The sequence below is a fragment of the Crinia signifera genome, chromosome 6 (assembly GCF_055691185.1).
Source record: "Crinia signifera chromosome 6, ASM5569118v1, whole genome shotgun sequence".
Classification (NCBI taxonomy): Eukaryota; Metazoa; Chordata; class Amphibia; order Anura; family Myobatrachidae; genus Crinia; species Crinia signifera.
The window spans coordinates 6,083,332-6,095,399 of NC_139222.1; the positions used below are offsets into that span (position 1 = coordinate 6,083,332).

The following is a 12,068-nucleotide window of genomic DNA, read 5'->3' on the forward strand; positions in this document are numbered from 1 at the left end:
GCTCTCCAGTAGATAATCACTGTGTAGATCGGTCCTCTTCCGTCCATGTGCTCTCCAGTAGATATTCACAGTGTAGATCGGTCCTCTTCCGTCCATGTACTCTCCAGTAGATATCCACAGTGTAGATCGGTCCTCTTCTGTCCATGTACTCTCCAGTAGATATCCACAGTGTAGATCGGTCCTCTTCCGTCCATGTACTCTCCAGTAGATATCCACAGTGTATATCAGTCCTCTTCTGTCCATGTGCTCTCCAGTAGATATCCACAGTGTAGATCGGTTCTCTTCCGTCCATGTACTCTCCAGTAGATATCCACAGTGTAGATCGGTCCTCTTCTGTCCATGTACTCTCCAGTAGATATCCACAGTGTAGATCGGTCCTCTTCCGTCCATGTACTCTCCAGTAGATATCCACAGTGTATATCAGTCCTCTTCTGTCCATGTACTCTCCAGTAGATAATCATAGTGTAGATCGGTCCTCTTCTGTCCATGTACTCTCCAGTAGATATCCACAGTGTAGATCGGTCCTCTTCTGTCCATGTACTCTCCAGTAAATATCCACAGTGTATATCAGTCCTCTTCTGTCCATGTACTCTCCAGTAGATATCCACAGTGTAGATCGGTCCTCTTCCGTCCATGTACTCTCCAGTAGATATCCACAGTGTAGATCGGTCCTCTTCCGTCCATGTACTCTCCAGTAGATATCCACAGTGTAGATCGGTCCTCTTCCGTCCATGTACTCTCCAGTAGATATCCACAGTGTAGATCGGTCCTCTTCCGTCCATGTACTCTCCAGTAGATATCCACAGTGTAGATCGGTCCTCTTCCGTCCATGTACTCTCCAGTAGATATCCACAGTGTAGATCGGTCCTCTTCCGTCCATGTACTCTCCAGTAGATATCCACAGTGTAGATCGGTCCTCTTCCGTCCATGTACTCTCCAGTAGATAGCCACAGTGTAGATCGGTCCTCTTCCGTCCATGTACTCTCCAGTAGATATCCACAGTGTAGATCGGTCCTCTTCCGTCCATGTACTCTCCAGTAGATATCCACAGTGTAGATCGATCCTCTTCCGTCCATGTACTCTCCAGTAGATATCCACAGTGTAGATCAGTCCTCTTCCGTCCATGTACTCTCCAGTAGATAGCCACAGTGTAGATCGGTCTTCTTCCGTCCATGTACTCTCCAGTAGATAGCCACAGTGTAGATCGGTCCTCTTCCGTCCATGTACTCTCCAGTAGATATCCACAGTGTAGATCGGTCCTCTTCCGTCCATGTACTCTCCAGTAGATATCCACAGTGTAGATCGGTCCTCTTCCGTCCATGTACTCTCCAGTATATATCCACAGTGTAGATCGGTCCTCTTCCGTCCATGTACTCTCCAGTAGATATCCACAGTGTAGATCGTTCCTCTTCCGTCCATGTACTCTCCAGTAGATATCCACAGTGTAGATCGGTCCTCTTCCGTCCATTACTCTCCAGTAGATAATCACTGTGTAGATCGGTCCTCTTCTGTCCATGTACTCTCCAGTAGATATCCACAGTGTAGATCGGTCCTCTTCCGTCCATGTACTCTCCAGTAGATATTCACAGTGTAGATCATCCTCTTCCGTCCATGTACTCTCCAGTAGATATCCACAGTGTAGATCGGTCCTCTTCCGTCCATGTACTCTCCAGTAGATATCCACAGTGTAGATCGGTCCTCTTCCGTCCATGTACTCTCCAGTAAATAGCCACAGTGTAGATCGGTCCTCTTCCGTCCATGTGCTCTCCAGTAGATAATCACTGTGTAGATCGGTCCTCTTCCGTCCATGTACTCTCCAGTAGATATCCACAGTGTAGATCGGTCCTCTTCTGTGCATGTACTCTCCAGTAGATATCCACAGTGTAGATCGGTCCTCTTCTGTCCATGTACTCTCCTAGTAGATATCAACAGTGTAGATCGGTCCTCTTCTGTCCATGTACTCTCCAGTAGATATCCACAGTGTAGATCGGTCCTCTTCCGTCCATGTACTCTCCAGTAGATATCCACAGTGTAGATCGGTCCTCTTCCGTCCATGTACTCTCCAGTAGATATCCACAGTGTAGATCGGTCCTCTTCTGTCCATGTACTCTCCAGTAGATAGCCACAGTGTAGATCGGTCCTCTTCCGTCCATGTACTCTCCAGTAGATATCCACAGTGTAGATCGGTCCTCTTCCGTCCATGTGCTCTCCAGTAGATAATCACTGTGTAGATCGGTCCTCTTCCGTCCATGTACTCTCCAGTAGATATCCACAGTGTAGATCGGTCCTCTTCTGTGCATGTACTCTCCAGTAGATATCCACAGTGTAGATCGGTCCTCTTCTGTCCATGTACTCTCCTAGTAGATATCAACAGTGTAGATCGGTCCTCTTCTGTCCATGTACTCTCCAGTAGATATCCACAGTGTAGATCGGTCCTCTTCCGTCCATGTACTCTCCAGTAGATATCCACAGTGTAGATCGGTCCTCTTCCGTCCATGTACTCTCCAGTAGATATCCACAGTGTAGATCGGTCCTCTTCTGTCCATGTACTCTCCAGTAGATAGCCACAGTGTAGATCGGTCCTCTTCCGTCCATGTACTCTCCAGTAGATATCCACAGTGTAGATCGGTCCTTTTCCGTCCTTGTACTCTCCAGTAGATATCCACAGTGTAGATCGGTACTCTTCTGTCCATGTACTCTCCAGTAGATATCCACAGTGTAGATCGGTCCTCTTCCGTCGATTTGCTCTCCAGTAGATATCCACAGTGTAGATCGGTCCTCTTCCGTCCATGTACTCTCCAGTAGATATCCACAGTGTAGATCGGTCCTCTTCTGTCCATGTACTCTCCAGTAGATATCCACAGTGTAGATCGGTCCTCTTCCGTCCATGTACTCTCCAGTAGATATCCACAGTGTAGATCGGTCCTCTTCCGTCCATGTACTCTCCAGTAGATATCCACAGTGTAGATCGGTCCTCTTCCGTCCATGTACTCTCCAGTAGATATCAACAGTGTAGATCGGTCCTCTTCTGTCCATGTACTCTCCAGTAGATATCCACAGTGTAGATCGGTCCTCTTCCGTCCATGTACTCTCCAGTAGATATCCACAGTGTAGATCGGTCCTCTTCCGTCCATGTACTCTCCAGTAGATATCCACAGTGTAGATCGGTCCTCTTCTGTCCATGTACTCTCCAGTAGATAGCCACAGTGTAGATCGGTCCTCTTCCGTCCATGTACTCTCCAGTAGATATCCACAGTGTAGATCGGTCCTCTTCTGTCCATGTACTCTCCAGTAGATATCCACAGTGTAGATCGGTCCTCTTCCGTCCATGTACTCTCCAGTAGATATTCACAGTGTAGATCGGTCCTCTTCCGTCCATGTACTCTCCAGTATATATCCACAGTGTAGATCGGTCCTCTTCCGTCCATGTAGGCACGCAAAAAAACATGCAAAATTTGAACCAAACCATTTGTTCCTACATTATGGGGAGCCTTCACAGGACGTGTCACTTGGAGACCCGCCAGACAATCAGGGGAGTGCCACATAGTAGCACTCCCCTGATTGGCTGAGCTTCGCTGTAGCAGAGCCTATACGCTTCCATGTAGAGAAATCCTCATAGAAGTCTATGGGTGGGAACCGGTTTATGGTAGGCCACACCCCCAACATGTAAACACCTGTGAGTTGCAGGTCCATGGTGTGTGGGTGGAGCTAAATGACACAAACTAGTCATTTAGCCCTGCCCCTTTACACGGACTGTGCCAATGATTATTACATAATTCACTAGGAATCGGCCGTCAGGATGCAGGAAATCCGCCTACTCTTCTACTTCGCTGCGTGGTGGGCAAATATGGGGAATGGTTGAGAGCAAGGGGCGCTGTCTATGGGCGTGGTTTCATAAATGTGTCACCGTGGCTCCGCCCCCACTGTACAGTGCTGAAAAAGAAGCCTAGCGGACACGTCTGATTTAGGCGCTCGGCCTGATGCTGTCTCTGATGACCGATAGGGTCATACTTACGTTTGTACAGACTGGAAAATCACTTGTCGGTTCATGAGTTGCGCATGTATTTGCCGGGAGACAGTGAATCAGGCCCTGTGCAACAGCATTGAGGCTCGTTTCCATTTGTATACAAGTCCGTTTTACGGCTCGCCCCAAGACTAATGCCGGCCACACATCAGAAAGATCTCGTTCCAACCTGCCAACTTTTGGCTGGTTGGAATGATAATCTTTCTATTGTGTGGTAGCAAACGATTCTCAGTCGTTTGCTCCCACACGGGCAAAAACGCAGATAAATGGCCCAAAACGGTCGTTCCAACTAGCTGGGGAATATCAAACATGTTTCTTTTTTCCCAGGTGATCATCCTGAGGTGTGGGGGGAACTTGCTGCCAACTTTCCGATAAGTAGGTGGACACTATCCACTAGTGTCCACCTACTTTATCTCTGCAGTATCCTGCCGGGTCCAGGTGTGCCATCACCACCGCTGTCCGTCTGGCTGCTGGGTCCAGTAGTGCCTGCACCGCTGTCCCCTCACCACCGCTGTCCGTCCGGCTGCCGGGTTCAGTAGTGCCTGCACCGCTGTCCCCTCACCACCCCTGTCCGTCCAGCTGCCGGGTCCAGTAGTGCCTGCACCCCTGTCCCCTCACCACCGCTGTCCATCCAGCTGCTGTGTCCAGTAGTGCCTGCACCCCTGTCCCCTCACCACCGCTGTTCGGCTGCCGGTTCCAGTAGTGCCTGCACCACTGTCCCCTCACCACCGCTGTCCATCCAGCTGCTGTGTCCAGTAGTGCCTGCACCGCTGTCCCCTCACCACCGCTGTCCGGCTGCCGGTTCCAGTAGTGCCTGCACCGCTGTTCCCTCACCACCGCTGTCCATCCAGCTGCCGGGTCCAGTAATGCCTGTACCGGTGTCCCCTCACCACCGCTGTCCGTCCAGCTGCCGGGTCCAGTAGTGCCTGCACCCCTGTCCCCTCACCACAGCTGTCCATGCAGCTGCTGTGTCCAGTAGTGCCTGCACCGCTGTCCCCTCACCACCGCTGTCCGGCTGCCGGTTCCAGTAGTGCCTGCACCGCTGTTCCCTCACCACCGCTGTCCATCCAGCTGCCGGGTCCAGTAATGCCTGCACCGCTGTCCCCTCGCCACCGCGGTCCATCCAGCTGCCGGGTCCAGTAATGCCTGCACCGCTGTCCCCTCGCCACCGCGATCCATCCAGCTGCCGGGTCCAGTAGTGCCTCCACCGCTGTCCCCTCAACTGCCGGGTCCAGTAGTGCCTGCACCGCCCCTCACCACCGCTGTCCATACAGCTGCCGGGTCCAGTTGTGCCTGCACCGCTGTCCACTCACCACCGCGGTCCATCCAGCTGCCGGGGCCAGTAGTGCCTGGAACTTAACGCTACCACACCAGATAGCAGCTAAAGGATCTTGTGGCTCGGGAAGCTGCCCGGTGATGGGGAACAATGGCCTGGTCCCCCCCACCCAGAATGCCGGCCGCTGCTGGGGACGGGCTCAGCTAATCCCCCCCCCCCCCCAGGTTCATGCTGCTTGTGTGAGCACCATGTCCTGTGAGAGTCTCCGCAGCTTCCAGCACACGAGAGGCAACAGGTGCGGCGGCTGCAGGCCGGGGGTGTGGAGGTTGGTACTGGGACATTACAGTTTTCAAGACCAGCACCCCCCACTCCCCTACATTACGTTTTTAGGCAGCAATGTGATTGACTTGTGGTCTCCTGGCACTGAGGTATGTGTTTAATTGCAGCATAGGCTAGCTGTGTGGAGTTTGTATGTTCTCTCCATGTTTGCCTGGGTTACCTCCAGGTGCTCTGATTATTTCCCACAATACAAAGACACACTTGATAATTGGCCTCAGACACAAATAATAAGGGGCCCCTGGTTCAGGGGGCCCCACACTGCACCCATCAATTGCCTTGTACTGCACTATTGTTTGCTCATATAGATTGTGGCGGTATATAAATAATAATATTGAGTGACTAATCTCTGGAGCCCCGCATCGCTGCTGCCGATGGTGGAAATGCAGATCAGGCGTGAATCAGGCCCAGAGTGTGGTAGTACAGCTCATTATTGGGGTCATTCCCTGGGGTGATCTATGGGGACGTCCATGATGCACAGACACAAGGTTTGGCTGAGAGGAAGACTGCAGGGGGGGGAGGGGGGGGAGGGGTGTCAGGATCTGTGACGTGAGGAGGGGAATGATGTATTGGGGGTCTCACGCTGTTATTCCTGCAGACCCTCTATTCCAATTCATTATGGTAAACAGTCGGGTGACACGGTGTTATAAAATAACCTAAATACCACTTACTACCACGTCCTCTGCTTCTTAAGGCCCCCATACATTAGTCCGACTTGTCCTAAGGACAAGTCGGACCTGATTTCCCCCTGCAGCTCCCTGGGAGGGGGGGACACACGATTTGGCACTTGATGTGCCAAGTTTTGCAAATGATACATCGCATGCGATGTATCATTTGCAACTCCCGGGGAGCTGCAATGTGGAGCGAGCAGGGGGGCCGGGGACATCGAGGTGGCGGGTGGGGGATGCTGCATGGCGGCTGGGGGGACGAACGCACGCTGCTAGTAGTGCGGATGCTGCGGGGGACACAGGCGGCAGTGACATAGAGCCGGGCGGGGGGAGCCGGGAGCTGTCAGTACTGAAAAAAAAAAGCCCATACAATGAATGGGCAGCCTGTGATTGGCTGAGCGCTCTCTCAGCCAATTGCTGACAGGCTGAGAGAGCGCTCAGCCAATCACAGGCTGCCCATTCATTGTTTGGGCTTTTTTTTCAGTGCTGACAGCTCCCGGCTCCCCCCGCCCGGCTCTATGTCACTGCCGCCTGTGTCCCCCGCAGCGTCCGCACTACTAGCGGCGTGTCTCCCCCCCACACCCGGACGGAGCATGACAGCTCCCTGCTCCGGCTCCCCCTGCCGCCCCCCTCCCTCGCCGGCGTCCTCAGAGTCCCCACGGCTGCACATAAGATTTATCTTATGTGCAGCCGGTCCGACGTCCCGACTCTGACCCGATGCGCACGGGCCGGGTGTCAAAACCTGCGATTTGGTCCGATTTCACTGCCGGGTGAAATCGGGGCCAAATTGCATAGTGTATGGCGGCCTTTACTCCAGGTGCAGACAGCCGGGAATACTCAGCAGTGTGTGTGTGACAGGAGCAGGGTCCCCAGCAGCACAGAGTATATCAGGAGATGAGGGATGTGTCAGTGAGGACAGGGCTGCATGTGACAGGGGCAGTGACATGATGTGAGGAGGGGAATGGGGGCAGCAGGAAGCCACAGACTGAGAGTTATATAGTGGGAGGAGCAGGGTCCCCAGCAGCACAGAGTATATCAGGAGATGAGTGATGTGTCAGTGAGGACAGGGCTGCATGTGACAGGGGCAGTGCCATGATGTGAGGAGGGAAATGGAGACAGCAGGAAGCCACAGACTGAGAGTTATATAGTGGGAGGAGCATGGTCCCCAGCAGCACAGAGTATATCAGGAGATGAGTGATGTGTCAGTGAGGACAGGGCTGCATGTGACAGGAGCAGTGACATGATGTGAGGAGGGGAATGGAGGCAGCAGGAAGCCACAGACTGAGAGTTATATAGTGGGAAGAGCAGGGTCCCCAGCAGCACAGAGTATATCAGGAGATGAGTGATGTGTCAGTGAGGACAGGGCTGCATGTGACAGCGGCAGTGACATGATGTGAGGAGGGGAATGGAGGCAGCAGGAAGTCACAGACTGAGAGTTATATAGTGGGAGGAGCAGGGTCCCCAGCAGCACAGAGTATACCAGGAGATGAGTGATGTGTCAGTGAGGACAGGGCTGCATGTGACAGCGGCAGTGACATGATGTGAGGAGGGGAATGGAGGCAGCAGGAAGTCACAGACTGAGAGTTATATAGTGGGAGGAGCAGGGTCCCCCAGCAGCACAGAGTATATCAGGAGATGAGTGATGTGTCAGTGAGGACAGGGCTGCATGTGACAGGGGCAGTGACATGATGTGAGGAGGGGAATGGAGGCAGCAGGAAGCCACAGACTGAGAGTTATATAGTGGGAGGAGCAGGGTCCCCAGCAGCACAGAGTATACCAGGAGATGAGTGATGTGTCAGTGAGGACAGGGCTGCATGTGACAGCGGCAGTGACATGATGTGAGGAGGGGAATGGAGGCAGCAGGAAGTCACAGACTGAGAGTTATATAGTGGGAGGAGCAGGGTCCCCCAGCAGCACAGAGTATATCAGGAGATGAGTGATGTGTCAGTGAGGACAGGGCTGCATGTGACAGGGGCAGTGACATGATGTGAGGAGGGGAATGGAGGCAGCAGGAAGCCACAGACTGAGAGTTATATAGTGGGAAGAGCAGGGTCCCCAGCAGCACAGAGTATACCAGGAGATGAGTGATGTGTCAGTGAGGACAGGGCTGCATGTGACAGGGGCAGTGACATGATGTGAGGAGGGGAATGGAGGCAGCAGGAAGCCACAGACTGAGAGTTATATAGTGGGAGGAGCAGGGTCCCCAGCAGCACAGAGTATATCAGGAGATGAGTGATGTGTCAGTGAGGACAGGGCTGCATGTGACAGGGGCAGTGACATGATGTGAGGAGGGGAATGGAGGCAGCAGGAAGCCACAGACTGAGAGTTATATAGTGGGAGGAGCAGGGTCTCCAGCAGCACAGAGTATATCAGGAGATGAGTGATGTGTCAGTGAGGACAGGGCTGCATGTGACAAGGGCAGTGACATGATGTGAGGAGGGGAATGGAGGTAGCAGGAAGCCACAGACTGAGAGTTATATAGTGGGAGGAGCAGGGTCCCCAGCAGCACAGAGTATATCAGGAGATGGGGGGATGTGTCAGTGAGGACAGGGCTACATGTGACAGGGGCAGTGACATGATGTGAGGAGGGGAATGGAGGCAGCAGGAAGCCACAGACTGAGAGTTATATAGTGGGAGGAGCAGGGTCCCCAGCAGCACAGAGTATATCAGGAGATGAGTGATGTGTCAGTGAGGACAGGGCTGCAGGTGACAGGGGCAGTGACATGATGTGAGGAGGGGAATGGGGGCAGCAGGAAGCCACAGACTGAGAGTTATATAGTGGGATGAGCAGGGTCCCAGCAGCACAGAGTATATCAGGAGATGAGTGATGTGTCAGTGAGGACAGGGCTGCATGTGACAGAGGCAGTGACATGATGTGAGGAGGGGAATGGAGGTAGCAGGAAGCCACAGACTGAGAGTTATATAGTGGAAGGAGCAGAGTCCCCAGCAGCACAGAGTATATCAGGAGATGAGTGACGTGTCAGTGAGGACAGGGCTGCATGTGACAGGGGCAGTCACATTACACAACACACGCAGTGACGCATATTCATGCCAGTGGCGGATCCAGCACGGGGCGATTCGGGCGGTCGCCCCAGGGCCCCCATACATCAGGGGCCCGCACACTCCAGTACACAGCTGCTGCTTACGGCCTGCTACGCGTGGCGCTACCTATGAAATCAGAGCAGTATGTAGGATAGAGATGCGCGGTGTCTCCGATTTCATTTTATGTACAAAGCAGGAGAGTGGGACACAGAAGCGGTGAAGGCTGAAGCTGAAGATATGGCAGCGGCACGCAGCCCTACCCCTGCCCTGGCCCAGGTCTCGCGAGATATCCCAGGAGCCAGACTGTCTGGCACCTTTCTAATGAGCACTGAGAGCCCTTTCTCTGGATCCCGGCGCTGCCCAGCAGCAGTCAGAGCTGCGGGGCTTCCGGCTCCTCTCCCTCGCTGCCAGGCTTTGGCACCCGCTGGTCCGTGCAAACCTCATCCCCGGAGCTGCCGCCTCCCCCCAAGCACCAGAAGCCAGCCGCGCCCCACCCTGATGGCTGCAACTTCAATGATAGGGATGGCCATCGACCATCTGTGATTCTAAATCATCGATGGTTCATGGCCGATGAAGAATACTTTAGCCATCGATGGGGGAGAACCAGATGGTTTCCCTCCATCGATGGAACAGCAAAACAGTGTTTTGCTTTCTTTTTTTTTCAAAGTGCCGGGACACGGAGCCCCCGACACCAGCGAAGCCCCGCCCCGGTGTATTGATTGGCCCACAGGTCAATCAATCAAACAAACACAATGGATGACCATCGATATGTGAAAATATTGATGGTCATCCATAGCACAGTTTAGCACTATCGATGGCCAGTTGCAGAATTGCCATCGATGGCAACCCTCGATTTCAATGGCAAAGATGGCCATCCCTACTCAATGAGCCTACTACTAGTACTACCCCTCCTCCCCTCCTCCATCAACTCGACTTTCTTCCATAGCTTCTCCCCGGTCTCTGCCCTGACAATGGCAGGAATGTGCCCGGATTTAGCAGCCCTTTCTCGGCTCAGATCAGCATCACTCAGCAGCAGCAGCAGAGCCGGAGGTTCCCGGTCAGCCCTCAGCTGAACCCCCATCACCACCACCAGGCTGCAGGAACAACTACAACCACCATCAGGTCACACTGCCCTATGACCATACTGTCACATGCCATTCACCCTGTGCTGCCTAATACCCATTGTGTCCCTTGTGTACTGCATGCTAATGGCACTAGGGGCCCCCACAAGTTTGTTGTCCAGGGCCCCACAGAACTTAATCTGGCCCTCCTCACACAGTGGCCCATATTCACATTATAAAACATAGTAGTGTCCCTTGTACACATAACGGCCGCTGTATTATACATGTAATAAATACCACACAGCCACCTGGGGTGAAGGCCAGATGTCCCCAGCAGCCGTATGGTGGTCAGATCCACGTGTGGAACCTGGGACAAACAGCCACGGAGCAGAGCAAATCCTTGCTCCTATTCCTCTCCTGCAGTGTAATCACCAGGGTTCCTTACATGACTTTTCCCCGGCTGCAGGAGGGACGGGGAGATGGGGCGCACCGCTGGGTCTCTGGGACGAGGCAGCACCGCCGGATCTCAGGTAATACCCGCAGGATATCTGCCAGTAACTTGTCCCCGGCTGCAGGTAGGGATGGGGCAGCACCACCAGGTCTCTGGGACGAGGCAGCACCGCCGGGTCTCCGGTAATACCCGCAGGATCTCTGCCAGTAACTTGTCCCCGGCTGCAGGGAGGGAGGGGATGAGACGCAGCCTCCGCATATTAAACCCCCTTTACACCGCCGCAAAAAAGGGGTTAACCCGTGTCTCTTTAAACAGGACTTTTAACCAGTTCCTGACCAGGGTAGAACATGGGCAGGACCTGGGTAGATGGCAGTGTAAATGGGTACACCTCATGGGCTGTGGAGGTGCATGGGGACTGGGGGCAGCCCAGTAACTTACATTGGGGAGAGGGGGGGGGTCGTGCAGGAGAAATTTGCCAGTGTAAAAGGTAACAAATGCTGGGTCCCACCAGGGTTGAAGCCGGGTCTAAAAGCTGCAGCCGGCGTCTTGGTGTAATCTTGCTGGAACGCAGATCCGCCCCTTCCGGCCGCTTTATCACCACGGGGGCGACCCATATTACGTTGTCATGTATTGAATTGTCCATTGACGGTTGGCACGGTTTGGGTCAACACATGAAATAGGTCAACATGGCAATAGGTCGACAGGGTGTGAAGGTCGACAATGGAAAGATCGGCAGTCAAAAAAAAAATTGTCCCAAAATATCGACATTGATACCATCAAAGTGTAATGCGTCCCCTCACGTGACTCGCTGGAATGAGTCAACCCACGTGGCTCTCTGTACCACGTCAACTCACGTGGCTCACTGTACCGCGTCAACTCACGTGGCTCACTGTACCGTATCAACTCACGTGGCTCACTGTACCGCGTCCCCTCACGTGGCTCACTGTACCACGTCAACCCACGTGGCTCGCTGTACCACGTTCCATCTTGTGCCTCGCTGCACCCCGAACCATCACGTGGCTCTCTGTGCCGCGCCCCCTTCTGTGGCTCGCTGTACCACATTACCTCACATGTCCCCTAATGACTTTACTGTGCCTACAACTTATCAATCACCTTGGGAACGGCGCGCGGATGATAACAGCAGGTGGGTTCAGCGCTGCACCGCCTTAGGGCATACGTACAGTGAGCCGCACACATGCGCAGTGTATCG

At 53.6% G+C, this 12,068-nt stretch overlaps 1 protein-coding gene across 1 annotated transcript in view; it reads right to left on the bottom strand.

Annotated features, from left to right (window-relative positions):
- LOC146009863 (uncharacterized) overlaps window positions 1–12,068 on the bottom strand; it is a 245,378-nt gene that overhangs the window by 98,911 nt on the left and 134,399 nt on the right. The gene's annotated exons all lie outside the window — the stretch shown is intronic.